Source organism: Leptonychotes weddellii, chromosome 4 (genome assembly GCF_054177405.1).
Source record: "Leptonychotes weddellii isolate Sample4059 chromosome 4, ASM5417740v2, whole genome shotgun sequence".
In the NCBI taxonomy this organism is placed as follows: domain Eukaryota; kingdom Metazoa; phylum Chordata; class Mammalia; order Carnivora; family Phocidae; genus Leptonychotes; species Leptonychotes weddellii.
In genome coordinates, this window is record NC_138372.1 from 66988986 (window position 1) to 67015449 (window position 26464).

General features: G+C 43.3%; 1 long non-coding RNA gene across 1 annotated transcript in view; it reads left to right on the forward strand.

Annotated features, from left to right (window-relative positions):
• Positions 1 to 26464, forward strand: part of LOC145721114 (uncharacterized) — a 117381-nt gene that overhangs the window by 37744 nt on the left and 53173 nt on the right. The window contains exon 2 of the long non-coding RNA XR_014144580.1: positions 6619 to 6668. This is a non-coding gene — a long non-coding RNA (uncharacterized LOC145721114). The remainder of the gene's footprint in view (positions 1 to 6618; positions 6669 to 26464) is intronic.

Here is a 26464-nt window from a genome sequence, read left to right on the forward strand (position 1 = left end):
GTCTCATTTGAACCTCCTAAAATCTTTTGAGGAGATACGGTTTTATTGCAGACAGTCTTGTTTGTCTATTGGGGTCAAAACCATTCCTGTTCCATTTTTCCCCCTTCCAGTACAAGGAAGATTAGACTTTCCAGCCCTCATGTAGTTAAGTGGGGTCGTTGACTGGTTCTGGCCAAAAAAAAACGTGAGTAAAAGTGACATAGGAGGAAAGTCCACTCCAGATTTTCTATGCTCCTATAGCCAATCCCAGGCCTTGTGTTGAAGAGGTGGAGCCCCTGTCGGCCTGGCCCTGACTGGCTTGCATGGGGTATGTAGTATGAGCAAGAAATAAGATTTCATTGGGTTAAGCCATTATATATATATATATATATATAATACTCCAGCATAAGTTGGCCTATGTGAACTAACACATTTACCCAGCATTAACTTCCCCCTCTTCATTTTATGTGCATAGAAACTCAAATTCTGGGGGCATCTGGGTGGCTCAGTTGGTTAAGTGTCTGCCTTTGGCTCAGGTCATGATCCTAGGGTCCAGGGACCGAGCTCCAAGCTGTGCTCTCTGCGCAGCAGGGAGCCTGCTTCTCCCTCTGCCTGCCATTCCTCCTGCTCTCTCTCTCTGTCAAATAAATAAATAAATCTTAAAAAAAAAATGAAGAAGCTCAAATTCTGCTTCTGCTTTTCTTCTCTGGATGGCCATCTCCTTAGGGGCCAGTAGGCCTCTTCAAAGCTCAGGGGTGAAATGGGGATAGTCTAAGCTGATCACGGTTTCAGCCAGATCCCCTTAGCCTGTGATTACTTAGGGATAGGCATGTAAGCCAGGTCTGACCAATATGATGTCTGGGGAATTCTCCTGCAGATATTTTTGGAGAAAATGTTTCTCACATGTAGACCAGGAGACAAGAATGCTTCCTTTTCATGCCTAGGGGCATTCTTTTGGGAGGATGTGAGGCTTGGAGCAGCTATAACCATCTTGTGCGGAGATGCCAACATGCTGAGGTGGCCAGCTGGAAAGAAGACGAATCTTCCTTAGGCTATCTTAGTTTAGTATTGTGTTCCTTGTACCTCAGAGCACCCAGACAGATTACCTCCATTTTTTTTTTAAAGATTTTATTTATTTATTGGACAGAAAGAGAGAGAGAAAGCATGCACGTGCACAGCAGGGGGAGGGGCAGAGGGACAGGGAGAAGCAGGCTCCCCACTGAGCAAGGAGCCCAATGTGGGACTCGATCCCAGGAAGCTGGGATCATGACCCAAGCCGAAGGCAGACGCCTAACTGACTGAGCCACCCAGGGTCCCCAGATTACCTCCATTTTATTGAAGAGGAAAATGAAGCTCAGAAAGTATAAGTGATTATAGTGATTCACCCAAAGTCTCTTCTCTTATAAGTAGAATCAGGTCTTTTAACTCCAAGTCTTCTCTTTACACTGTTCAGGGGTCTGCAAATAGATTTTCTCTCATCTGCCAGACCAACTAATTGGGGATGGCTGCTTGGAGAGTTGCGTTGAGAAGGTTTTAAGATCACATCCAGCAAGATAAAGGGTTTTGGTTGATTAATAATTTCATGGGCAGAGGATAGAGAGGCAGAGTATTTTTTCTCCCATCCCTGTAGTATGTAGTGTTACTTCTGGATTAACTTTGCTGTAGGAAGAGTCATGTATTAGTTACCAACTGCTGAGTAACAAATTACCCCAAAATGTAGTGGCTTAAAAAAGCCAAACATCTACTATACACAGTTTCTGTGGGATATGGAAATATGGGTGTGGATTAGCTGAGTGTTTCTGTCTCGAAATGTCTCATGTGGTTGTAATCAAGCTGTCTTCTGGGACTGCAGTCTAATCTGTAGCCTCAGTTGGGGGGAGGGTCTGCTTCCAAGCTGACTTGTGTGGTTATTGGTAGGATTTCTTCCTCATGGATCCTAGGACTGAGGGCCTCAGTTGTCACAGGATGTGTCTCAAGCCCTTGCCATCCAGGCCTCATCATAGGGTGGCTCACCCATTGGTGACTGGCAAGTGAGGGAAGGTATCTAAGAAGAAAGACTTCGTGTAACTCACTCTTGGAAGTGATGTCTCATCATTTATGGGGAATTCCATTCATTAGGAAAAAGTGGGTCAATAAGTCCAGCCCATGCTCACGGGGAGGAGATTACACAGAGAAGGGAATATTTGGAGGCAGTCATTTTAGATGCTGCCTACTACTACAAGTGGCTAATAATAATAATAATGATAATGATAAAACATGTGAAATTACTTTTTCTGTTACCATGTCTGTAATTCTTGTGGTTAACTACTTTGCCTCAAAAACTGTGGTTTCTCTTCTCAAAGTTCTAATGTCTCTCTGTGAGTCCAAGCAATAGCAGGAACCACATAATAATAATGCCTTACGTCCCCTTTCCATGTCAAGGGCTTAAGTATATAATCATAGCAGTATTATTAATATTATTTCAATAATCAGTAATTATAAATAATAATAACAACAACAGGAAAGAGTCTTACAGTGTGGTGAATGCCATTGGCATTTCTCTTCTTATTCTTTCCCCCAAATCCTGGGCATATCACATGTGTGCCTGTTTTGAAATCAAACATGACCAGTGCTCTCTCTCTGACTTTCTTGTCTCTCCCCAGGCAGGCTAAGACCCAGGGCTGCCTTTAAATCTGGTCTACCTCTGAGAATTTGCCTTTTGGTGGAAGGCCCAAGAAAAGAGAGAAGGGAAGCCATTCACTAGGGCAACGTCCTTTCTTTAGAGTTTGGTGCTTCCTTAGACACCAGACACACATTCTTGTGAGAGAAAGAGACTATTTCAGGGATTTGGGAAAATTTGAAAAGAACAGAAGTAGAATGGGTTAATGTTAATCAGAGAAGTTGAATGGTCGTGGGGTTTTTACTAGTCTAGCAGGGTGGATAAGACGAGAGAAGGAAAACTGGACTTTTAATAAAGGAAGGCAGATTAAATTAATCATGACAAGAAAATGAGCAAGAAATGCTTTGACATTGTTATTTAATAAGAAAAATGTGTAATTAACTGATAAAAATAGTTTTTGCAAGAAGCAGGCAGTTAAATAGTTTATGAAGCCAGCCAGGCCAAATCCTCAGCATCTCTGACTGTTAGCAATCAGAATGCTTTTTATACGGTGTCTTTCTTTGGAAACGCACAAACCATCTTGCCACAGACATTACCTCATTTGCTTCCCAGCCTAACGAGTGCTTTATGGCTGAGAGCTGGTGGAGGAAGCAAGTGAGGTGGGAGAGATGAAGAAACTGAGGCACGGCGGGGGAGAGACTGGTTGCAGCATTTCCAGCAAGTTCCTGTGAATGGTACTTAGGTTTTCTCATTCCTAACCTCCTGCCCCTTCACTGGGTTTTGGGCATTAGCTAATGAATTTAAATGAAACAATTGCTGTCTCTTCCAAGAGCTGCGTAGAGGAACCCAGGGTATGTATTATGGCTGATATGATACTAGTCTTCCGAATGGGAGGTGGGGGTGGGAAGAGATCCTGGCATTTGCCATCTGGTAAGCCTGTCTTTAATCCTCAGTAAAGTAATGGAATGGAGACGAAGGAAAAAATGCATAAGAATCAAGAGCATAATGCCACCATGAGCAAGCAGCTGTCTGGATTTTTAAAGAGCAAATTCCATGAGACAAATTTAATTGCATTTTTTAATAGAATTAAAAAAAAAAACAACCTCCACAACATTGGTGGGTGAAGGAAATGAAATGGATGCAGCCGGAAATCTCACTTGAAAGATGAATTCAGCTGAGCTGGTTCTGAGCTCTGTCTCACTGATCGAAACCTGGCTGGAAGGCCACGTGAGCAGCCGGTGGGCGGCCGTGGACTGCTCGGGAGATGGTGGCCAGTGGCATGCTTCTGGCAGGCTCTGAGATGGGCTGCTATCTACAGAGCATCATTATTAATGACTTGCAGGAGGTGATGAGCAGAACATTAATTAAATGTGCACATGTGGCCAAGTGGGAAATTGGCGGCAAAAACACCAGAGAGGCAGGCGCATAATACCCAGGTACTTGTTTTTCAGCCTCTGCGATTTGGCCTGTGAGAAATGGCTTGACTGCATCCCCCCCTCCCCGTCTCCCTGCTGCCTTGGGTTTGAACTAGAGTTTTGCATGATGCCATGGAGGAAGTGGCAAGGGAGTCACCTTTGAGCAGGCTCACAAATCCCTTCCCAAACACCAGGGTCTGTACAAATTGCACCTCCAGCTCAATGCTCTGAAAAAAGGAAGCCTACAAAAATTAATATTGATATTAGTAGAATCACGAAGCATCTGCCAAGCTGGTTCTCAGCCGTCTCGCCCCATTTTGTGGCATGTTTACATCTGCAAAGGGGAGAACGAGCAGGAGATGCAGGGGTGGGGAGGCGGCTCTTCTGAAGCACCTTCAGGGGAGCCCTTTGGCCCATCCCATACTCCCTAAGAGAAACCTGGTGGTTTGACTCCTGAATATAGTCAGGCACTTGAAATTAGGTGACTCACCCCCAAATCATAAAGAAAACCATGCTTACAAGTGAAGTTCAAGCATTACGTAGTTTTCACATTTAGTTCTCTCCTTAAGAGATAATTCCTAATAACTCCATTGGCTTGGCTGGTGGTTTTGTCACAACTGGGTCTTGGCACTGCCCCTATTGGAATTTATATTTATTTGAAAATGCCTCTGTTGTCAAGGTGCAAGGAATGGCTCTGGGAGAATGCAAGCTCCCTGATCGGCAATATCAAGTACTGTGTGTTCTGAGATGGGAGATTATCTTCTGTGTTTTATTTAATTTGAGAACTCTTAGCCAAAGCCTTTGTAGACAGGGAAAGTTTTGTAATGGTGACAGTGACACTGATCAACCCCATGCCATTCTGAAACTGCACTGTGGCTGGGGAGGCAGCCAGGCAAGTATTTAGGAAGAAGGATGAAGATGCCACCTCCTGCCACCATGCCAGTAACAATAACGTGATCTCCAGTGTTCACTGACTGCCCGTGTGCATTATCTCGTCTAACTCATACACTAATGCTATGGAGAGAAGTATTATTATTGTCCCTATTTTATTTTTTTTAAGATTTTATTTATTTATTTGACAGAGAGAGACACAGCGAGAGAGGGAACACAAGCAGGGGGAGTGGGAGAGGGAGAAGCAGACTCCCTGCTGAGCAGGGAGCCCAATGCGGGACTCGATCCCGGGACTCCAGGATCATGACCTGAGCCGAAGGCAGTCGCTTAACCAACTGAGCCACCCAGGCGCCCTATTGTCCCTATTTTTAAAAAAATGGATCCAGATTGGGGTGAAAGCTTCCAAAATGCAGAGTAAACCCCAGAGAACAAAGTCGTTGGAAGGCAGACCTGCTCTGAGTCTCAAACCCATTGCTCTAACATGGAGACCATCACCCAACCTTGACCCACGGTTCCTTTGGCAGGGAATTTGATGCCCAGAGTAATGGATCTGGAGTCCAAGGCCAAGACAGTGACATATCACCTTTTAATTACCTGTTTACTATTTTTCTAGAGAAGAGGCTGAAATTTACATGAGGGATGGGCAGACGTGAAGGGCCTCTAATGGCAACATCTGCCTTTTTCTACTCACAAGTCAGATGTGCATAATTCACCCAGGAAAGCAAAAGTTCTGAGTTGGCTGGGCCCACCCTCCTGAGAAGGCACTTCAGTGGAAGGCACTCTGTTGTTACATAAGCATGCTCCCTTCTGAGTATCATTCCCCACCTCTGAGAACTTTCCTGAGTTATTTGTTCCAACGACATGTAGCATGCTTCCTTCGAGGACTTCTGATCTCTGAAATTTTCTTCCTATCTTACATTCCTAGAGATTTTTTAGGTCCGAGTGTTATTTTAGAGCCTTCTTTAGACCAATGCTCCAAATTGCTACCCTACTGGCTCTGCCAGAGTCATCTACCAACCTTTGACCCAGCTGGCATTCCAGGATTGAACTGAGTGCACATACACTTTTAGATCAGAGCAAAGACTCTCTCAGTAGTGACCAACGTGCTTTTGGCCTCATGGCTGTAATTGGATGATTTAGGTATCATACTGTGGGAAGATGAGCAGAGGTTTTTGTCCCAGGTGTCCAGCTGTAGATTGTATTTTGTGACGATACCCCATCCCACCTGTCTTCTAAAATGTGACTTTGCGCTCTGACTTCAAGGAGGACTCCAATGCCCCTCCTTTGAAGCAGGGCTGTCCTTGTGATTGTTTATAGCCGGTAGGACACAGTGGAAGCACCACCACCTGACCTTCAACATTAGGCTAGAGAAGGCCTGAAGCTTCCCCAAGGCCTTCTTCTGAAACCTCTGGGGGTTAACACCCCCTAGCGGGGCTCTGAGCCCCCCTTGCTCTTCACCACAGTCTCTCCCTTTGTTATTCTTGGGGTCCCATAGCTAGGCCATTCCTTTTCCATTCCTTTTGCTTCCATCCCCTCCTGCTCATGATCTCCCTGAATTCCCGTTCTCCTGTCCACTCCCCTTCCATCGGGGTGGGTAGGGAAGATAAAAGGAAAGGGGATTCACATGTGTAGGGTCATTACCCTGTAGGCTGCTGTGCTGCCTGAGCGGTTACATATTATCTCCCAACAAGCCTCTGAGCCCAGTGGGATTGTTCCCTTTTTTTTTCAGATGAGGAAACTGAGGCTCAAAGGAGTACAGTAACCTGCTGAAGTTCTCCCGGCAGGTAAGTGCTGGAGCTAGGTATGTTTCCAGAACTGTCTAATTCAAGAACCATTCTTTTGCTGTTGGTGGCATGACTTAGGGGAAAAAACAATTTATGGCCATAATCCTGATTCAGTTAACTGCCTAGCAAGCCATCCATCCGGTGTTCTTCTTCCACAATAAGGGTTTGATCATTCCCACAAATCCTCTGTTGTCTTTATAAAGTCCAGAGTTAAGCAAAGAAACAGCAGAGAGCAAAATCCTCAGGTTTTGTTATCAATGTAAACCCAAACCTCATGGTGTCTTGCAGTCAAGTTTCTCGTGAGCACAATGGATAAGTCTACATCTGGGAGGGCTGCATGTTACATTAGCGATGTAGGAACTTAAGGAAAAGAGTTTCCATCATAAGCTTAGAAACAGATCGTATCAGGATGGCAGTACCCAGCATATAGTAGGTGTCCAATAAATATTTCTTAAATAAATAATTATTAAAATGCCTACCTTTGCATTTGGGGGCATATCCAATGTTATGGTTTCTGCTGAATTTTGTGACTGTACATCCCACCTCATGTGTGTGCACGTGTGCGTGTGTGTGTGTGTATGTGTGCATAGGGGGGTAAGGGTACGGAGGGTGGTCTAGCATAGTGTAAAAGTCCATATGACACCATATGGACAAATCATGGGGCCATCCTGTAACTCAATGTGCTCCTTTACCAAGTAAAATTTGTAGTAAGAAGACCCCTCTGGCTCCCTCCTGCACTAGGTATGACCATCATGGTTCTCACGTTGAGAACTAGATATATGTTCATTAATTTTTCAATGCGGGAAACTGGTAGCAGGAGTGTTGAGTATAATCATACAGTAGGGATTTTTAATCCAAACATTATTTATCCACTACTAATCAAAAATACAATGAAAGGATTTAAAAAATAAAAAGCAAACTGAGAAACTGCTAGACTATAAAATAAGCTTTTTTTCTCTCTACTCTCACAGACTCATTCTAACATCTGGGGAATTTACAGGTGTTAAAAATGCCCCTGAAAGGAGTCTTTTTATTTCCTGGGGTGATGGAAATATATTGATAATTACAGGGAGAAATTAAGTTTTTTTTTTTTTAGTAAAACAATTAAAACGGCTTAGCGTTTAAGTGAAGGAGAATGTAATTTTCCTTTATTTTATCTATCATTAAATTGATGTTACAAGCTATTAGAAGAGTTTAGTTTAGTCAAGGCTGATTTTCAAATATAATCCATATTTATGTGGATTGTCAGAGAACAGGGTGGGAAAGCTCAGTGCCCGTGCACACATGTGTGTATGCATCCTATGGGGGTTTCTGTCTTTAAAAACCATGAAAACACATGCTGACAAAAGGGGCACAATGTGGAATTGGGAGAATATGGAGATCTGAAGGGGCAATCCCTGCTTCCTGTTAAGAGGCAATTCTTGATTGAGTGGGAATATTCTACAAAATTTCCTCTTGTAAGTTGTAAGTGCATAACTGTAATGCATAACTGTAACATCTGAACACATCTGTGCAGATTTGAGCATTATAGTCAGGGTTGTGCAGGATAGCCTTCATCTCTTCCCGGCGCCATGCTCAATGACGTCACATTGGTCGTTTGAAATTGACTGTGATGGGAGTAGTGACACGATGGAAGTCAGCAAATGCTCAAATCAGGCTTCCCCTCCCCCAATCTGGTTGTAATTTAACTATAATCAGTGGTATGTATTTATCAACACACCACTGATCATAGTTCAGTAAAAGTTACAACAAAATTAATGGGACATTACGTTCATTATTGTTTGCAATGATAATTAAACATAAATTAAACATTCATATATATGACCAGTTGCCCTTTACTGAGCACCACTCTATGTCAAGCCCTGTGCCTTTTATAGATTAGCTCTAGTCCTCACAGAACCCTGCAAGGTAGGTGTCACTGACTCTATCTGATAGGTGAAGAAATTGAGGCTCAAACTGAGACCCAGAAGAAATCGCCTGTGGTAATATAGCTAGTTCAATCAGGATTTCAACCCAACACATTCCTCGTCTACAATGAGTGAGCGCAAGGGTTGCTGAAGTCAGCTCATGAGGCTGCAGGGAGGGCATGATGCTGAGGGAAACAAAAGTACTCGGAAGCCTCTTGTAAGACTCCAGGGTCCCAAGTTCGGAGGCTGGGCTGTCAAATGTCTCATTTCTACAGCAGGGCCTACCCGTGGCTCAGGATGGTGTTCCGAGAGGCCCAGACTCCCACCTATACTGGGAGTGAGCCCTCAAGAGTCTCTGCAGAGCTGAGGGGCAGCCTAGCTCCAGGGATTTTCCTTCTGCCCTTGCCTTGATGTCTTTGTCACCAAAGTTTTCCCACAGACCTCCAAACACTGATTTTTCTTCTCCTTGGATACCTCTTCTCTCCCTCTCTCTCTCTGTCCCCTTCCTTATTTGGTATCTGTGCAGTCCAAATCTTATTCTACTGTTCAATCCCTGCTCACCTTTCCTCACTATTACCTAAAGTCAACTTTGCTCTCAACAGCATCTCAGCAGAACATGACTTCTCCCCATTTTCTGAACATCACCAGGATTTCCCAGAGGAATAGGGTGGAGAAAATTTTTATTATTCTAATAATGGTAACAGATTGTTTTTGAGGGGAGAAGTATCTTTGGTAAAAGAGATGTCTTGATGGGTGTTTGGGGAGAGGTTTCTGGACTGGCTCCGAGGGGAAGGGAAGCTGGAGAAAAGTTTGGAGCTGGGTGGGTGGAAATTAGGGAATGGGTGAGTAAGAGCAGACGTGGGAGGAAGGAGAGAGAGGGTAAACCTGCCTGGGACATTTTGGTAAAGTTTATAAGCCTGTGAAAGAGTTGGGTGGGGGAGTTTCACCTTTTGATTATGGAAAATGAAGAAGGCACCGGATCCATAGCAGGCCTGCTGTGTGGGAAGGAGGCAGTTCAGAAGTTGCAGCCAAAGACCTTGAGGAGGGGCTCCTGGAAGGAGCAGAGACTTGGAACAAAGCTTCGGGTTTCCAAAGGCCACAGAATGGGTAAGGTGGGCTCTGGACAATTTTCTTCATACCCACAAAGATCTGAGGGCCTCTGGCTGGCTTATGGGTTACCTTAGATTCCAACAGCTCATGGCTTCGCCAAACTAACCCAGCCTGCTCTGATCTTGACCAACATCAAACGTTCTCTTCTCCCTTGTCCCCATTTTTCTCCTTGGGCCATGTATAGTCTTAGGATAGTTATCTGGTAGTGTGGGGGGGGATTGAGTTACTGGGGGCAAGGATATTAGGAAAGACAGAAGCACCAGGAGGTGGGAGAGAGGCAGAGTCCAAGAAAAGAGGGCAACCAGTAAAGAAAAAGGAAGTTCCGTTTCATAAACCTCCCTCTGCCAAATGAAATAAAGCAAAACACATACATATCCCAAGCCGAGACTGACACAGAAATAGAAACTTCATCCTCCCCCCTCAACAAAACCTACCACAATAAGAAAACGCCTCTTTCCAGATGGTGGTAAGGTGAGGTGGGAACAGACAAGGATATCAAAGTCTTGGTGACCTGGTTGCAAGGGGTACAATGGTAATTTACAACGGAGCCTCGGGCCAAGGCAACAGAAGGTGGCCATGGAGATATTTTATGCCTTACTCAGTTATTCTCATGTACATGCCAGTGAGAACTGATGTCTTAAATTCTGTCCCCAAGTGTGAAGTTGAAACTGGAAGGCGCATTAAAATGGGCCTTTCTGCATGCTATGGAGAGTTGATAAATCTGTGATCCTGTCTGTGCTGACATCACAAAGAAAGAACTTGAGGATATACCTTTTCAAGTCCTGGCTGGTGGATTTTGAAGTGGATAGCTGGTTTTAAAAATCAACATTATGAGTGCTTGGGATGGAGGCAAAGCACCTCAAATTCTCCAACCAGCCAGTTGCAAAGAGAGAGGAACAACAGTCCTATTTTTATGATTTGCCTTAGTCACTGAAAGCGATCACCTAAACTCCAGAAAGTTGTTACCAACCGTCAGACTGTGGGTGCCATAGCCCTCAGTCAGAAAAATAACCCCCAAATAGTAGGAAATTCCAACCTCTACCAAAAAGAAAAAGAAAGGCATTCAACTAAATCACTCAGACTTTAAAAACACAACATCATTTCTCACTTTGCTTTAGTATAATAATAGAAATTTTAGCCAAGGTCATTCTCAGGCACACAATTGTATAAACTTGCTTTCTGAATGGGAAAATTGGAATTTAGGCAGCTGACCCCTGGGAGAGTGTTTATGAGCAAATCCACAAGAATGCTGTTCATCTGTTATGTTCTAGTTGACACCACCCTGCCTGGCATCTCTGTTTGCCAGGTGTATACAACCTGATGTGAATCAGTGAAAATATAGCCCATGCCTTTACCGTGTCTGTGAACCAGAAAGAAGAATATTCACAGTGACCAAGAATGAGGTCCAGAGAAATTCAAAGAGATTTATTGGGCTGCCACTTGCTAGCTGTAAACTTGGGGTTGTGATAGTCTCTCCCTCCTAGGGTTGTTGGGAGAATCAAAATATGATCAGGCTTGTAAAACTTTAGCCCAGATCCTGGCACAGAGTGCACACTCAGGGAATGGAACCAGAACTTTTATTAATAAGTGGTGGGAAGTTTCCATGGTGTGGGAAATTTAAAAATGAATAGAACACAGTCTTCCTTTAAGAGTCACACTGAGGAGGGAGTAGAGGAAGACAGGTTAGCAGATAATTATGATATATAGCACAGAGTAAATACAATGTACAATAAATGATAGGACTATATATTAGGTACTACTTCAGGAGAAGCTTCAGTGCTCCGAAATGGGGAATCATTAAGGGTGAAAGGACCATCTACTTGCATTAAGCCCGTGAATGTGAAAGACTAGGTCCTAGGAAGGCCAGGGCTGTCATTCTGCTGTCCTAATGATGGATGGGGATTTGTGAGCAATTGAATTGAACCTCTGCCATTACTATTGATTGTTGGGATAGACTTCTCGATCGGAGCCAGTAGGCCACAGTCTGGGTCGGTGGTCACACTGACATAAGGTTTATGACCTTTCATAGGCTTCCCGTGCGCCTTGCCACACGCCCATCTGCCAGGGACCTAGGATCAAGCTGGCAGCAAAGGACTTGGGGAAATGAGGATTGAATTAAGTGACCTCAGATCTAAGCCAGCTGTGGCAGAGCCTCTTCCTTCTTTTGAGGAGGAATTTTTCTCATTTCCAAAGCTTTGCAGGCAGTTTGGTGAAGGCACAGAGGTGGAAATGAGAAGCATGGAGGTTTAAAATCGAAGCCCCTGCTGCCTTGCTCTTTGACCCTGAGCAAGTTATTCACCCACTCTGAACTTCACTTCCCTTGTCTGCAAAATAGGGGAAATGAAACTGACCTCATTTGAATTTGGGAGTTTTGTTTTTAATAACAGATTTATTGGGATATAATTTACGTACAGTAAAATTTGCCCTTTTAAAGTGACTTCAGTGGTTTTTCATATACTTACAGTGTGCAACCATCAGCACTATCTAATTTTAGAACATTTTCATCGCCCCCAAAAGAAACCCATACACAGTAGCGATCACTCCCCATTTCTCCTTTCCCCCAACTCTTGGCAACCACTAACCTACTTTCTGTCTCTATGAATTTGTCTATTCTAGACATTTCATATACATAAGATCATACAACGTGTGGTTTTTCATGACTGGCTTGTTTTACTTACAATTATTTTTCACGATTGATCCATGTTGTAGCATGCACTGGTACTTCATTCTTTTTTCTTGCTGAATAATCTTCCATTGTGTGAATATACCATGTTTTATCTATTCATCTGGTATGTTGTTGGGCATTTGGGTTATTGTCACTTTTTTGACTGTTATGAATAATGCTATGAACATTAGTGTACAAAGTTGTGTATTGATATATGACTTCATTTCTCTGGGGTATAGGACTATGATGGAATTGCTGGGTCCTATACAAACTCTGCTTAACTTTTGGAGGATTTGCCTAATTGTTTTCCGAAGCCATTGCACCATTTTATAATCCTGCCAGCAGAAAATGAGGCTTCCAATCTTTTCAGATCCTCAACTGTGCTTGTTACTGTATATCCTTTTGATCTTAGCCATCTTAGTGGGTGTGAAATGGTATCACATTGTGATTTTGATTTGCATGTCCCTAATGACTAATGATGTTGAACATCTTTTCTTGTACTTATTGGTCATCTATATATTTTCTTTGGACAAATATTTATTAAAATGTTTTGCTGATTTTTAATTGGGTTAATTGTCTTTTTATTGCTGAATTTTAAGAGTTCTTTATATATTCTGGATACAAGTCCCTTTGCATGATACATTATTTACAAACATTTTTACATATTGTGTGGGTTGTCTTTTCACTTTCTCAATGTGTCATTTGAAGCACAAAAGCTTTTAATTTTGGTGAAGTCCAATTTATTTTTCTCTTGTAACTTGTACTTCTGGTGTCATATCTAAGAACCATTGCTTAACTCTAGGTCTTGAAGATTTTCTCCTATGTTTTCTTTCAAGAGTTTGGTAGTTCAGCTCTTACATTTAGGTGTTTAATCCATTTTGAATTTTTGTATGTGATGTAAGGTAGGGTTCCACTTTTATTCTTGTGTACATAGATGGATATCCAGTTGTCCTGACATCATGTGTCAAGAAGACAATTCTTTCCCTACTTAACTACCTTGACACCCTTCATTAGGTTTTGAAAAATAAATGACATAATTTATGTAAAGTTCCTGATATATGGTAAGTTTAAATACATGGTAGATACTACTATTATAATTATAGTTGTTAGGCTCATGGGTAAATTTCTTTTTCTTTTTTTTTAAGATTTTATTTATTTATTTGACAGAGAGAGACACAGTGAAAGAGGGAACACAAGCAGGGAGAATGGGAGAGGGAGAAGCAGGCTTCCCGTGGAGCAGAGAGCCCAATGTGGAGCTCGATCCCAGGACGCTGGGATTATGACCTGAGCCCAAGGCAGACGCTTAATGACTGAGCCACCCAGGCGCCCCTCATGGGTAAATTTCTAAGCGAAATATGATAGGTTATAGTTCTTCTTTACTAATTTTATTACTAGAAATTCCAGCAAATGGGAGAAAAGAGCAAGTGACAGCAATTAGCTTGAAATCTTCTATGTCAAGTTTCCAAATCATAATCATAATTGGGATAATATTTATTTAGCAGCTAACATTTGTTAGTACTTTCTATGTACCTGACACTTTATTTCAAGTAACTCAGTAAGTTCTTACAACAACACTAAGAGATAGGTACTATTTTAATCTCTTTTATTCAGATGAGGAAGATGGGAGTGGTCAAGGTACTTGTTCAAGGCTGCATAAGGCCTCATAAGTAGCAAGCCGCCGAGTGGGTATTTGAACTCAGTCCCTGATTGCGATGGGAATGGGTCTCAAGAGACGTGGGTGAGTGTGAGAATGAGAGAAACATGCAATGGCATGTGCATTGACTAACAAGGTGAGAAGGTGGTTAAAATCCCTCTCTGTGGGTTCAAATCTCTGCATGGCCACTTTCAAGCTGTGTGACCTCAGCAGCTCAGATTCTTTAACAGAAAATGGGGATAATTAGACTTCTTTTGTTATGGCCTTATTGTGAGGAATAAAGGAGTTAATATATGTAAAGTACTTAGAACAGTTCCTGGCACATGGGAAATTCTCAAAATTAACAGCTCTGATACTGATGGAGACCTTTAAACCTGATCCCATGCTTCTTTTCCAGAATTATTCCTACTGTCAGGGCTAGCTTCATGGGTGAACAACATGTGCAGCCTTTCAGGACTTTGTGCTCGAAAGGGCCCTGGATTTGGCTTAATGCTGTGTTGTCACCTTCTTGAAATTTTAAATTATTTTTGAACATGGGGCACTTCCATTTTGCCCTGTGGCCCACAAATTATGTAGCCAATCCTGGGCAAGACATAGGCCTGGCTTTGGCTGGAAGAATTCTCTCCCCTCACCCGGTGATGTCCAACATGGCCCATGCAAGGGTATCTCTTCACGTGCACACATGCGCACACACACGAACATACACACACACACACACACACACCCCCCACTCAGAACCTCCTCGGTTGCTATGAGCTCCAGTGGATCTCAGTGTGGAAGATAGTACTGTTCAGTTTAATTACCATGTCAGCAAGGCCAATGCACACCCACTTGACATTTCTGATTTATTACCTAAAAATGAATGCAATGCATAGTGGGCCCCAAATCCTGCCTCTCTTATTGGACTGAAAACCTCCATTGACTTCAGCTGGCAGCCTGCACCACTAATTGAGGACAGAGTTTGGCCCCATGGGTTTTATATAGAACGTTTTTCTTTCTTTCTTGTTTTCATGGGTGTGTGTTGTGGGCTGGGGATTATTTTTATGCTTTTCCACTTCCTGATTAGTTTTAGGACTTGTTTATTTGGAGACTGCTTTAATAAATTTGCACAGCAGGGTGAGTTAGTAACAGGTTTGGTGTATTTAACCAGGAACCACCTTCTTTTCAGTTTGGTTTTCGGTGTTTAACTTCAGGGCACAGTCACTCAGTCTCAGAACCAACTCTCACCAAAGATCCCCTATCCCTGCTCTGGAGATGCCATGGTGGTTTAATCCGAAGGCAGGGCTCTGCTTCCATGCAGAACTCCACCATAGCGAATCACCCCCGCACTTTCAGTGTTCTTGACTTACATGGTATATTTCCTGCCTGTTTCCTCCTCTAGATTGTGGATACCAGACACGGGTACTTGGTCATCGGTATAGTTTTAGTGTCTAGCGTAGCTCCTGTCACAAACAACTTCATTTGAGAAATTTTCCCTGAGCATCTTCTATGTGCCAGATAGAGTAGATATGACAAGATAAACGAGGTCCCTGCTTGAGAGGGGCTTCCATTGTATGAGTGAAACACAAGTACTAGTAAGCAAAGGATTGTAGTAATAATTATAGTGTAAGATTGTTATTAAAAAAATAAAATTGGAGGGACACCTGGGTGGCTCAGTTGGTTAAGCGTTTGCCTTTGACTCAGGTCATGATCCCAGGGCCCTGGGATTGAGTTTCCCACGTTGGGCTCCCTGCTCAGTGGGGAGCCTGCTTCTCCCTCTCCCCGCTGCTCATGCTCTCTCTCTCAAATAAATTAATAAAATCTTTAAAAAAAAATAAAATAAAATTGGAGGATGTGACGGAATGACTGGTCTTGTGTGTGTGTGTGTGCGTGCGTGTGTGCATGAGTGCATGTTTATGATTGGTGGTCAGGGAAGCACTCCAGGAAGAGATGACTTCTGAATTGAGATTTGAGGGCAGGAAGGAACAGCCCATATGCCCACGATCATCGCAGGCTGAGGGAGCTGCTGACACAAAGACCGGGAAGCAGAAAGGAGTTTGACTGTGAGGGGCAGAGGGGAGGTATGAGCAGAGCGAACGTGAGGACATTGGTAAGAGATGAGCCTGGTCAAGTAGGTATGTCCCAGGTAATGCTGGCTTGGTAAGGAATTTGATTCATTCTAAGGGCAATGGGAACCTTAGGGAGGGGCACACCTTACATTTTCAAAGAGCATTCTGGCTGCTTTGTGGAAAAGGAGGTGGGGGTAATGTGGGCAAATTTGGAAACAGAAAAACCACTCAGGAGGCTTTTGTGTAAATTTGTTGGACTGGATTATTTGCTGAAAGACATTGGTGTTGTCCTTGCCAAGGCTGGCAGTGGAAAGTGGAAGAGGAGGAACAGATTAGGGTGCGATAACCTCTTACTGTGAGACCCTATAGCAAGGTGACGTTCTCCTTGGCTGGGTCCTTGCAGCCACATTTCCAGGAAACAACGATGAGCCCAGGTCAGGTCCTGCGATGCGGGTAGGACCGCCATTTTGGGGAGTGCAGAGCCTGGCTGGGAGCAGGGAGGGAGGAATCACACACAGGGAACGCGGAGACAGGAGGGCATTTCCCAGCAGCAGGACAGCGCGGCCGCGAGCTGGGGGGACGAGGGCGTGAAGCGAGAGCCTGTTTAATGGCGGGTGCATTGCGGCGCTATCAGCAGTGCGGAGTCGGGACTGCCGGGGCCGCGCACTGGAACTTATTTAAAGAGGCTATTGTAAAAGTCTCCGAGCCAGTTAATTACCAGTTTTTGTTATGTCAGGAACTCCTTGAGTAAAAGCAGAAAGAAACCATTCATGAGTATGTTCCAGTTCTGTAGTTTAATGGGACAAGTGAAAAAAAAAAAAAAAACCTGATAAAATGATTTAGTTCATGGCAGGGTTGAAACTCCTCAAAAAAAAAAAAAAAGCTGAAATTACATATTGTGCTCGCCCTCCTCTTACAGAAGCCCTTCAAATAGCTGCGGAGTTAATTGGACTAACAACCCATTGCTCTTATGCATAAAACTCGGGAGCTCACAGAGCACTGACAAGGCCGAGGACACGGCCTGTCGCCCTGGCACTGTGAAGCCAGTGCGCCTGATGACCCAAACGGGTTTGCCGACGCGCGTGTCCAAAGGTGAAAGGGCAAAAGACGTGTCAGCCGCGTGTGCACACAGCTGCGGCGGCTCCTGGGAGCGGGTTCCAGTCTATCATGCGGTCCAACAGCCCAGCTTGCTGAAAACAAATGGAAAGAATTCCACGTGTTCAGCTGAAGACAACTGCAGGAGGGGCAGGAAGTGCATTTGACACGGCATGACGGGGGGGGGGGGAGGAGAATGTTTTTAAAAAGTGCTCCATCTGGTCCAAGATGGCGACGTAGGAAGACCCTGAACTCGCCTCTGCCAGGGGCGTGCCGACCCTAACCCTCTGTATAGAGCGGTTCCTCCCGAAGAGCCGGAAGAGCCGAGGGCTGACTGGACACGGCAAGAGTCTGAGACGTGGCGCTGAAGGGAGCCCGCACCGCTCCCCGCGCCCCCCACCCCGCGCGCTCTGGGGACTGCGATGGGGGGACGCGACTGAGGGAGCTGAGCAGATTGGTCTGCGCTGGGGCACACAGCTTGCCGCCTCAGCGCCATGGCAGGGCGGAGCCAGGAGGCCCCCCGGGAACAGAGAAAAAGTCGGGATGTAAAGGAGCAACTAGAAAAGAGAGGAACCAGCCCTAGGACCCTGCCAACAGCGAGGGAGCCGGTGGAACTATCTCGGGGTCAGAGAGGATGGCGAACGCCATTGTTTATGTTCCCCCTCCACTTTGATAGTGGGTAGTGTGGCCGCGAACAGGATTCCGGATGTCCCAGCCAGAAGGCTGCCTCAGTGAGCCCCAGTGAGGCACACACGGGGCCATCCCTGGTCAGTGCTCACAACTGCTCCAGCTGTCACACCCAAGGTGACACAGGCACAAGACACCCTGGGATACTTCTGCTCCAGATGGTTTGCTAGGGCACCCTTGGCACAGAGCACCTCCTGACTCATACCTGCTGCAGCTGCAGTTGGGTTGCCAGGGTGCCCCCTGTGCAGAAAGCCCTGGGACAGAGCAGCTTGCACTCACTTCAGCCTCAGCTATCCTGCCAGGGTGTCCTCTGTGTGGAGACCCCCAGGAACCCCTGGCCCATGCCAACTTCAGCTCTGGCCATCGCACCGGGGCAGCCCAGCACAGAGTGCCCTTGGACCGCTGGCCATGCCAGCCACAGCTCCCAGACAGAATCACCAGGCACACATAGTCTACACAGGGGACAACCATACACAAGACCATTCCTTCAAACTTAGGAGAAGTAGCTGTTCCGCCTAATTCATTGAAACAAGCACACAAAGTGAAACAGAATGGGGAGATGGGAGGAATATGCTCCAAATGAAAGAACAAGACAAAAACCTCAAAAGAACTAAGTGAAACAGAGATAAGCAATGCCCCTGATAAAGAGTTTAATGATTGTAAAGATGCCCACTGGGCTGGAGAGGAGAGTGGAAGAACTCAGAACTTCCACAGAGAGAAAATATAAAAAGGATGCAGAATTGCAGAGAAGAACTGAAATGAAAAATACAGTAGGGGAAATCAACAGTAGGTTAGTGGATGCAGAGGAATGCATCAGCAATCTGGAAGACAGGCTATGGAAAGCACCCAAGCTGAACAGCAAAAAGAAAAAAGAATTTTAAAAATGAGGATAGATTAAGAGATCTGTTGGACAACCTCAACCAAACAAATATTCTCATTTTAAGGGTCCCAAAGGAGAAAAGAGAGAGAAAGGGGCAGAGAATTTATTTGAAGAAATAATAGCTGAAAACTTCCCTAACCTGGGGCAGGAAACAGACATCCAAGTTCAAGAAGCACAGAGTTCAAAATAAGATGAACCCAAGGATGTCCACACCATGACACATAATAGCTATAGTGTCAAAGGTTAGAGAGAAAAAAATCAGGTAACAAGTGTGGTTGTACAAACTGAACACATTTGAGAAAAAAAGACGCTGACTGAATGTTTAAGACATTCTGGACTAGAAGACAGTCCTGTCTAGGGTTTTAGTTCTTCTTCACCTGTATTGGTTAACTCAAGTCTCTGTTTGGGATGCATCACAACTCCAATGTGGATGTTTGCAGTGGTAGTTGGAGAGAGCTTGACACACGTGGCGTTTGCCTTCAGATTTTACCTACTACTAGCACGGGAGTCAAATAGACCTATGTTTGGATCCTGGTTCTGGCACTTACAGGTATGTGAAATTAGGCCGTTTACGTTACCTTCTCATCTGTCAAATAGAGATAATGCAGAGCTCATCTAGGATGTCTGTCATCTATTGAATTTCTTAGGGTTGCTTGCATACCCCAGACGTAGGCCTATTATTAGTGATTGTGTTTCATATAATATACCACTTTGAGAATAATTCCATTGAACATTTTGAAGTCACCCTGTTGTTATTTTTTTACAAATTTATTTATTTATTTATTTTCATTTTTTAATTTAAATTCAGTTATTAACATATATGTATTATTGGTTTCTGAGGTAGGGGTCAATGATTAATCAGTCTTATATAGTACCCAGTGCTCATTACATCACGGAAGTCACCCAATATACCTTTGTCAGTAACTTAGGTGAAATAGATGCTCCTTATTTATAGTTTAAACCTGGTCAATGCCCAAGAAGGTTTCAAAAGACCTAGAATAACTAAAATATCATTTATAATGCCTTATCTTTCCTTAGCATATTTTGTAGTTAGTAATAATATATTCTCCAAGAACCCTATGAAATAGGTGGTTTATATTTTCATTCTGTTTCTTAAATAAGCAGGGAGTAGGCCCTTAAAGATAAAGATATATATATATATATATATTTCTTCAGGCTATCTGTGGCCCAACTGGGACTGTCAGTGGGCTATCTGGCATGTTGGATGTTGGGTCATGGTCATCCCTGCATCTCCTACTTCAGGTCCTCTTCACTACCACTTCCTCAAATGGGCAGTTGTCCATTCCAAAAATAATAATGGTTTCACTGTGTCTGAAATGGGCAGGTCCTCATCTACATTAAGGTTATGTAACAGCATCAGAAAGAAGGCAGGCACCCAGGGGCACAGAACAAGGTGATAGATGAATGAAGTGAGAGATGGGCTTGTGAGGCTTTGTCAGTTGTCTTGACAACAGCGTTTTACAGATGTACGCATGCTAATCTGCATGATTTAAAGCAATGAAGTCATTTTGTATTTTCTCTTTTCATTTTGTATTTCCAGGGAAGGGCCTGTCAGTAGGTTCAGCTTATAGCCATAGGGGAGTAGCTATCAGATGTAGTCTAACAACTGGCTTGATTTGCTCCAGAGCTTCTTCAGAGAGACTGGGGTCCACACTTGCTGCTCCATTTTTTTTTTTTTAACTTCTTCCTCACCCCACCAGCTGCTACTAAATTCACTGAGGAGGTGTTACTGCCAAGTCTGGTGGACAATGTTTGGTCCTTACTTATCTGACCTTTCTGAGGAATCTGACTCTGCTGGCAGACTTTCTCTTCTCCAGACTATTTGTCTGTTGGCTTCTAGGACATCACTTTTTCCTGCTTGCCCTCCCTCTGTCCAGTGTCCCACTCCTCGGGTCTCTGAGCTTAGCCCTGTTCTCTTGTCATTTGAATTCTCTCTGGGATTCTCAGTTTCAACATGGCTTCAAACACCCACGACCTATCTTTACCCCTAGCACTGGTAGCCCAGACATGATTTCTTTAACTACTTGACCCCTCCTCAGCTACTCACTCCTGTGCCATTGCCAAAATGACAGCTCTTCTATAATCCTATAGTAATGTGCTTGCTCTTGGCCCCCACCTCCTATCTTTCCAGCTCATTCTCTGTAGTACCCCAGCCTGAACAATCCCTTGGCCACCAGGACCATACTCTACTGATAGTTCCACATTTTCACTGTCCCTCACCCCTTTGATGTCCTCATTCTTATTCTTACTGGGCTTAAATTCCATGCTCAATCATCATAATTACATCCTGCCATATACTGTTGACCCCCTTGTCCCTTTCTCATTTCCTCAGACTCATTTGGCAAAACCACAATCTTGGTTAAAACCAACTCTCTTCCTCCTCCATCCGTGCGGCTGAATATGACTGGCGAAAAACACACAGCCACGCAGACAGGTCTCACTTTAAATTCATGACCATGAACCTTTAGTGGGCCCTTAATGCTTAGTTCCTGATCCTTTCGTTCTCTCGGTTAACTAATTTCCTCCCCCAACACTCATTCTCAGCTAATGACTTTGCTTCCTACTTCACTGAGAAAATTGAAGCCATCCAAGGAGAAAGTCCACAGGTTCCCACCCACCTCCACCCACCTACTACCATCTGCACCCACAGACTTGGCCTTGCAGGCTGTTCCTGCAGATGAGCTACCTGTGCTCCCATCTCTAGCCAGTCCCTCTGCCTGTGCTCATTGCCTTTTCCTCATCATCCACTCAAGGGTACTGCTACAGCACCTCTCCCTTCCCTCCCACATCTTCAATGTCTGACCCTCCACTGGGGTATTCCCATCAGCATGGCTCCCAACTCAGAGAAGCCAAAGTCCTTACAGTGGCCACAAAGCCCCACAGAATCTGGCTCCGCATCAGCTCTCTGACCTCCTCTCCTGTGTCTCTCCCCTTGCTCACTTTACACCACACTGCCTGACCTCCTTGCTGGTCCTCCAATGTCAGGAACTTTTTCCTTCCCTGCCTGGAAGCTCTTCTCCCATATCTTCTTGGATTCTCCCTTATCTGCTTCAAGCTTTTGCTTGAATATCCCCTCTCAAGGGAGTCTTCCCTGACCACCCTAGTTAGAACCACAAAATCTGTCTCCCCAACCTCTGTACTCCTGATCCTCCCTACTCCGTCCTATGTCCTACTCTTTTTTTTTTCTTTTTTTGCTTATCATCTATCTTCTTATATAGTTTTCTTGTTTATTAGGTTTATTGTTAATTGTCTGTCTCTGCATTATGATATAAGCTCCTTAAGGGCAGGCATCTTTGGTTTGTTCACTGATGTATTCTAAGCACCTGGAAGAGTACCTGGCACAGAGCAGGAGCTCAAGAATTTCAGCAGAGGCTGACTACCATGTTGGTGTTATCCATGTGGATGCTCTCTCTTATCTTTCTGGCTGAATTTCATACAGTATTAGCTCATATAATTAAAAACTTGCCATTTCTCAAAAATATTCCAGTCCCTCCTCTCCACCACACCATGGGATTAACTGATGTTCCTGTCACACAGACATTCTGACCATTGATTGCATATGCCAAGCTCTTCTGTACCTCTAGACTTCTGTTGTTCCCTTTCCCTGGAAAGCTCTCCATTCCCTTGTCCAAATGTGGACTTCTGCTCAAGAGCCAGCCCAAATAAGTTCTCTTTTGTGAAGCTTTCCTGGGAATTTCAGGCTTTCCCGGGCTCCCAGAGCACCTTGTATGTCACTTTATTACAGGGGAAGAGACTGTCTTCCTCTTCTTTGTGGCCCCAGTGCCTCCTCAGTGCTTGGCACTGTGTGAATGAGTATACATTTAGTTCTCCCCCACCCCCAGCTTTATTGAGATATCAGTATATAACACTATATAAATTTAAGGCATACAAGATAATGATTTGATATGTGTACATATTGCAAAATGACTACCACAATAAGTTTATGAGCAACAGCTAGTTCCAGGAATGGTTGGATCCAGCACTTCAAATAATGTTTATCATTTCTCTTCTTTGCATGCCTATGCTTGGCTTAATTCTCAGGAAGCTTCTCTCCATGAATATCAAGATGGCTGCTGGTAGCCCCAAATAATTATATTTCTCAAGAACTGTGGTAAAATACCAGGAAAGACTGGTTTGACTGGGTCATACACACACATCTGAGGCTATGGAACTGGAGGATTCTATCCGCTAGGATTAGGTTGACACAAAGACCTTGCCATGTGTTGTAGGGAGGGCAATTTGTAGGTATGTTGGCCCAAACTAGGCTGCATGGATTGAGCTATATTATTATAGAATGGGTGAAGGATAAAAGAATAAATAATGAAGGTCTACAACAGAAGCAATCAAAAAAAGTTATCTGACTATGTGGAATAGAGATCTTTTGCCATTTTTACTCCACAAATATGTTCAATAGATGGCCACTCTGTCCCTTACTTGAAACTTCTCAACTGCTCGGCCTTTCTGTTTTCACCAATTTCTAGATTTCCAGTCACTGAACTCAAGAACTATATGTTCATTACCTTAATAACACTGATCATTGGTCTGATGGGTAAGTTAAATCCTACATCCTTGTTTTTCCTTCTCTGCCACATCCCATTGTGGATTCCTGGGTCAGTTTCAGTCATGTCCTGAATGTGACAGGGTTAACACCTCTGTTTTTGGTGTAATGCTTAGCATAATTTTTTGATATGTTAGCACATTGAAATAGAGTTTTGTCTGGTCAGATGATGCATGAGGATTATGGTTAGTTTTTTGTTCTTTAGGAAAATTATTTCTTTTGCTTCAATTCATTTTTTGATTTAGAAATACTGATATTTTGTAATTTTTTTTCTGATAATATATGTTTATTAAAGAAAATCTAGAAAATACAAAGGAGTATGAAACATGAAAAAATACATATTTCCTTACCCTAATGAGAATAATTATTAAAATTGTTTTGTATTTCTTGCTAGATTTTCTTAATGCATGAGTATGTCTATATGTGTGTATAACTACAAAATTCAAATTCTCCATATACATCATTTAAACCTACTCATTTGCTTCATATAAACATGTAATATTTCTTGTGTCATTAAATGTTCTTCTAAAACATGATTTTTTAATGGTGCAGAGCCCAAATATATGGCTGTTGCTAAATTTATTTAATTTTCTCTATTTTAGGTATTTAGGTTGTTTACAATTTTACATCATAAATAATACCGTAATATGTATCTTTGATTTTTCACATCTTTGAGTGTGTTTTTAGATAAATTCCTGGACACTGACTCCTGAACTCTTTTAGGATTTTTTATACATACTTAAGTTCAAAAAAGTTATACTGCTTCACACACCTACCCAGTATGCATGACTATGTACATTTCCCTGTATCTTCTTCAATATTGAGTAGTAACCTTTAAAAATTACTGATTTGATGGGGGGGTGGGGAGAAAGCATCTCATTTTGTTTTAATTTATATACCTTGATTACTGGTCAGTTCGCCCATTTTCTTTGCATTTATTGGCCATTTGTGTTTCTTCTGTGGAATGTCTGCTCCTAGGCTTTACCCATGTTTCTTTTGCTGTGTTTGTCTTTTCTATTTTGAACAAGGCTTTTGTGACAGCTCCTTTGGTGGAACACCGCGTACTGGCCAATAGACAGAACTACTGGGTTCTGCAGTTTCCTTATCTGTAAGATAGGGTAATATTAGATGGATCCACAGTCTTTTTTAATAGGTCACAATAGTCAAGTATCAGCCATTTCAGACAACTCAACCCAAGAGAGCCTTGCCTCTCTCTCAGGGAGTTTAAGAGACTCAAATGAGTTGAGTATGCAAATGTTTTATGAGCAAAAACATGAACTAAAGTAAGTACTAGTACATCCATAGTAATCTAGGCACAATTCAATTTATCTATGATATCTCACTTATTTCTCACCATAACCCTGCTAAGTATATTCTTTTCCCCATTCAGCAGATGAGGAAAATAAGTCCTATAGCTCACAGGGAGCAGAGCCGAATGTTAGCCTGGGATGTTGGGCCCCCTGGCTGGTGATCTCTCTACTATGAGATCCTGCTTCTCTCCAAGTCCTTTATAAAGGGCAGTAAACGAATTTCCTTCCAGTCATAATCTACTTCCATGGCATGCTAAGCAATGGACATTAGGCAAAGCTGTGAGGACAGTCTGGATTAGTACGGTGACCAACCAACTCTCATTAACAACATAAAGAGCATTATTGAGTGTAATTATTTTCTTTGGAAGTGATTGTGTTTCAGAGACTTGCAATTTTGGGCACCTATGAATGTGTTTGGTTCATAGAGCTAACTGCTATAATGATTTGGAATCATGGCCATCTTGGGTAATTCCTTAGGTCATTCTCATTTACAGTTGCCTAGGTTAGACAAGGCAGATGCACATCCCTTATAATGCAGTTGGGAGAACAATGCTTTTAGAATTCTGAAATTTCCAAAGAGGTATCATGTGCTTCATAGTCCCTTACCTCTCCATCTGGGCATGTGAGAATAAACAAAATCCCTGGAAGAATAATATTTCTAGAAATATGAGGAAAAACTTAATTTCTTTCATTTTATATCCAGATGTTTTCCAGCAGGAAGGAAAATCTCCATAGAATGTAAGGTTCCCAAACAAATAAAACTTCCAAAAGAATTTTCCTTTTAGCAGATCTCATTGTATTACTTGCAAACTAGCTGGTGAATAAAAGATGCTTTGAAGTTTGCATAGTCACTTAAAAATGTTTCTTAGGGACAAGGAGACACATTCATAATCTATCAACGGGTATATTTTCTTGATCATCTCCTGTGCTTAGTTAATCTTTATACGTAGCACTTTAGCAACCAAAGCAGCAGTTAGAATTTATGAACAAGACCCTGGACCAGGTGGTGTGGAGATGCCAAAATGAATGTCTTGGTCATTGACCAAAGTGGCCTTGCAAATTAGGAAGGGTACTAAGTCTAAGGCAGAAACCTATAAATTTCATGAAGGAACAACATAGGAAATCCTGTGGGAGTTAAAGTGGGAAGGGATCACCTCTGCCTGTGGAGAGGGCAGACTCCCAGGAGGAAGGGGCATGCGGGATGGGAAGGCTTTGGGCAGGCTGAGAGTGGAGGTAGGGGATTCCAGGCAAAGGAGACACCAGAAGCCAAGTTGAGGGGGTTACAGTGGCATGGGGCTAAGGTGAGGTGGGGTCGGGGTGGGCTGGTCGGTGGAGGGGGAGGGAAAGTGGGTGCTGAGGCAGGGGATGGAGCTCTGGCAAAATGAGCCTCCTGGGGGGTGTTGCCATCCACCTTGGTTCTCGCCACATCCTAGTCCCTGGCACAGTGCCTGCCTTTCCCAGGAGGCGCTTCAGGATGTCAATAAACTCAGGAAATGAACAAGTGGAAGAACAAAGACCAGAGGAGCAATAAAGGAGGACAAAGCCTTCAGTTCTGTGGTAGCACATTCTTTTGTCTCATTCACTCTCTGGGCACTTTGTAAGTTGGTATATTTATCTCCTAATACAGTAGAATCTCCCTTTTCGGTAGTTGGTTACCTGAAAAAATCAGGTAAAAGGAATATTATAGAAAACTATGCATTTATTTCTTAAATAGTTTTTATTTTATCTTAACATATATAAATGAACTTTTATTTACCCCAGGCTCCTTTCTCTCTTTCTTTCTTTCTCTCTTTTTCTCTCCCTCTCTCCCTTCCTTCCTCTTTCTTTTCTTTTCTTTTCTTTCTTTCTTTCTTTCTTTCTT